Here is a 4,495-nt window from a genome sequence, read left to right on the forward strand (position 1 = left end):
ACACCGACGTTTTTGAGATTCCCGATTCTCATGCAATTTGTCTGCTACTGATGTGCGGATTAGCCGTGACAGCAGTTAAAACACCTACTTGGGCATCATCATTTGTTGCAGGTCATGGTTGACATTTCACGTGTGCCTGAACACTTCCTGTTTCCTTAAATAACGTAACTATCCAGCGAACGGTCCAGACACTTGGGTTATGTCATCCAGGATACCGAGCAGCATACATAACACATGCCCGTTGGGCATTTTGATCACAATAGCCATACATCAACACAATATTGACCTTTTCTGCTATTGGTAAATAGTCCATTTTAACACGGGTAATGCATCATGAAGCAAATGCCATCCGCACTGGTGGAATGTTACGTGATACCACATACTTATACGTTTGCGACTGTTACAGCGCCATCTATCACAAAGCGAAAAAAGTGGTCCACCTAAAACATTCATATTTCTTTACGTACTACACGAATATGTAATAAAAAATGGGAGTTCCTATTTCAAAAAAACGCAGTTGATATCTGTTTGACCCCTGGCAGCGCCATCTAGTGGGCCAACCATAGCGACATCTGGTTTCCCCTTTCAAGCTAGACGAGTTTCGTTCTTTGTAGTTTTTTCGTTTAATGCTTATTTCATCTGATATTTGGCCCGGTCACTATCAATCGACCATCCTGTATACTTGTATCTATTTTATTGTTCTGATATTATTGTAATCAAATTTATAACTTAAACATGTTTTTCGGTATTAAATTGCTGTCATAGTAGAGTTGTATTCATGTATTTTGATAATGTTGTATCTTGACGTTGTCTGTCCAGCTGTGACTGGATAATGACATAGAATTGATAATAAAGATAATGAATAATAAAGGACTGTAAAATATCAATATATCTAAGATAATTTATACTATTAGTTAAAGAGTCTATGTTCACATCCCCTACCATTATAGTCTAATTTTTATGAGGTGAGAGTTTGTCAACAAATTCCTCTAGAGGACAGAAAAATTCTTCCTGTTACTGTTAGGGGATCTGTACAGGCTAGCTATTATTAAACAGCTATTTCTAAGCTTTATTCTTACTGCAGCTATTTCAAAAACCATCTCACGTGCAAGTTTATCTACCCAATCAATTTTTACGCACTGGACATTATTTTTGACAAATACCAACACCCCACCTTTTTGTTGTTTCCTACAATAGGCACTGACAGTTTTATATTAATTAAATTAATGCTATAAGCTTCTTTAATTTTGCACCCTAGTTCATTCACAAGATAAATATGAGGACTATTAACACTTAGAATTCAACAATTTGTTCTGTTTTGTTGGTAATGTTGTTATCTATAATGAAGTACTATCTGAAAGAAGCAGCATAAATGTGTAGTCAGACCTTAATAGAATTCCAGAGTGGTGCAGGAATTGGCAGTTTAGTGTAACTGTTCAGAAATGGAAAATTTTGCACTACAAAAAACGAAAAAACATAGTCTCCTTTCACTATAATATCAGTGAGTTACTGTTGTAATCAGTCAAGTCATACAGATACCTGAGTGTATTTGTAGGGATATGAAATGGAATGATCACATAGGCTTTACTGTGGGGTGTGTAAAGCAGGTGGTAGAATTCAGTTTATTGGTAGAACACTGGGAGAGTGCTCACAAATCACTTGTGTGGCTGGTTCTATACTACTAATCAAGGGTGTGGGACATGTACCAGATTGGACTAACAGGGAATATTGAACATATACAGGGAAGGGAGCACAATTCGTCACAGGTTTGTCTAATCCATGGGAGAGTGTCGCAGAGCTATTGAAGGGACTGAACCGGAAGGCTCTTGAAGATACATGTAAATTATCCTGAGAAAGTCTATTAACAGTGTTTCAAGAACCAGCTTTAAAGGCCGTGCGGTTCTAGGCGCTGCAGTCTGGAACCGCGAGACCGCTATGGTCGCAGGTTCGAGTGCTGCCTCGGGCATGGATGTGTGTGGTGTCCTTGGGTTGGTTGGGTTTAAGTAGTTCTAAGTTCTAGGGGACTAATGACCTGAGAAGTTGAGTCCCATAGTGCTCAGAGCCATTTGAACCATTTTGAGCCAGCTTTAAATGTTGACTCTAGTAATATACATATTGCTCACATAGGCATAGTGAGGATAAGATAAGGGCAACCACGACACATACAGAGGCATTCAGATGTACCCTCTGTCATGCACCTCACAATGGTTTGCAGAGAATAGATATAGTTGTAGATTTGGAAACAAAGGAACTAAATAAATTTAAAACATATCTGAAAGAATATTTACTAAAAACAAACCAGCTTTAAATGTTGACTCTAGTTATATACATATTGCTCACATAGACACAGTGAGGATAAGATAAGGGCAACCACGACACATACAGAGGCATTAAGATGTACCCTCTGTCATGCACCTCACAATGGTTTGCAGAGAATAGATATAGTTGTAGATTTGGAAACAAAGGAACTATATAAATCTAAAACATATCTGAAAGAATATTTACTAAAAACAAAATTTACTCCATTAAAGACTGCAAGCAACACAAAATTATTACAGATAATCAGGGTACGTGTTACAAAGTAGACAAAGAAGATGGAGTGTGCTTGTAAGCAACATATTACACTGTAGTTTGTAATTTACTCCATGCAATACAAAACCAAGATGTAATATCAGAAGACACTTAGGATTCATTTCTCTTGTCTGAAGTAGGCTCTTTCTGCCTTATGCAATGCAATGATAAATTGTATATAATGTGTGCGTATAGTGACGACATCCATACAAAGAAATTTGTCTGCCAAATAAAATAATATGAGCAACTTTTTGAGTCCATAATTTATTGACGTAATTAAGTAATGCACATATTATTGCAGTCATGTAGTGGGTAATTTCCAAGAATATTTGCCTATCGAAGCAGCGGGCTCCAACCGATAGATATCGAATGTGCGATTCTAAATCGATCACGCGACTGTGAGTTGCAAGGAAAACACAAACAATTTGTGTCGGTAGAGTGTGGGATGTCTGGCATTGTACACGTTGCATCGGCCGATTGCCTCACATGGAATAATCTAATTTCATGCTTATGCAATGCAGAAAATTGTTTGAAATTTGTCTACCCATAATTTTGCATGACATTGGCAGAGTCTAACTAGGTTACGGCAAAAAAGGAAATGCTTCCCGTAGCATATATAACCTTCGTCCCTGTTCACAAGATTCTCGTGGACCCGTATTTCTATTGATTCTTTAATGACACTGTCCCAATAGCTCCCGGCTCAGCACAGCACCCTGGTGTTCTCGAAATCAAAGGAGTGGTTTTCTTTGATGCTATGTTCACTCACTCAACACACCTGGTATATAGTCTGCCCCGGTAGCTGAGTGGTCAGCGTGACAGACTGTCAATCCTAAGGGCCCGGGTTCGATTCCCGGCTGGGTCGGAGATTTTCTCCGATCAGGGACTGGGTGTTGTGTTGTCCTAATCATCATCATTTCATCCCCATCGACGCGCAGGTCGCCGAAGTGGCGTCAAATCGAAAGACCTGCACCAGGCGAACGGTCTACCCAACGGGAGGCCCTAGCCACACGACATTTCCATTTTTACCTGGTATACACAGCATTGCGTGCGGATGTGGTGTACAGTACATTGGACAAACACAGCGCTGCATCTCGAAAAGGTGCGAGGAACACACCAGGCATGTCCGACTTTGACAGATAGAGAAATCTGCTATAGCTGAACATAGCATCAAAGAAAACCACACCTTTGATTTCGAGAACACCAGGCTGCTGTTCCGAGCCGGGAGCTATTGGGACAGTGTCATTAAAGAATCAATAGAAATACGGGTCCACAAGAATCTTGTGAACAGGGACGAAGGTTATCAACTGAGCATGGCCTGGAATCCAGCATTAGCCGCAATACACCAGGAACGCACCAAGAACCGTCCAGCTCACGAGACGCGACTGGAATGCTCTGACGGAAACATGAACGGCACACCCGCTTCCCCCTCCACCCCACACACTGGCTCCTCTGGACCCAGACTTCCGCGGCCAGGTGGTTGGGGGCACGCCGCAGGTATAAAGGGACAGGCATCCGCAAAGTCTTGGCACTTCGCCAGAAGATGACGAGTATGTGACTCGTCAAAACGTCGCAATTTGAAGACACCGCCACCCAGCTGGAAGCCCGAGAACTCTTCGCCAGCACTTACACTAAATTCAAATACAAGTACGAACTGAGCTGACTAAGAAAATAACGTTGATCTCAAGTAAGGCCAACAATGTACTGCAGCAGGTCTTGGCTAAAATAGGGATACACGATAATCGATAGTGTTATTCATATATGCCTACCAGCAGTTTAAATCTATCATGGGATGACCAAAAACTTTTCCATTCAAAGACCGTAGGCCATGCAGTCCAGAATTGGTATGCCATTCAAGCAAAATCGCATGGATATTGAGGCAATGATCCCACTGATGCCCTAGTTTGACATTACTGACTTGGTAAAA

The sequence above is a fragment of the Schistocerca cancellata genome, chromosome 1, assembly GCF_023864275.1.
Source record: "Schistocerca cancellata isolate TAMUIC-IGC-003103 chromosome 1, iqSchCanc2.1, whole genome shotgun sequence".
In the NCBI taxonomy this organism is placed as follows: Eukaryota; Metazoa; Arthropoda; class Insecta; order Orthoptera; family Acrididae; genus Schistocerca; species Schistocerca cancellata.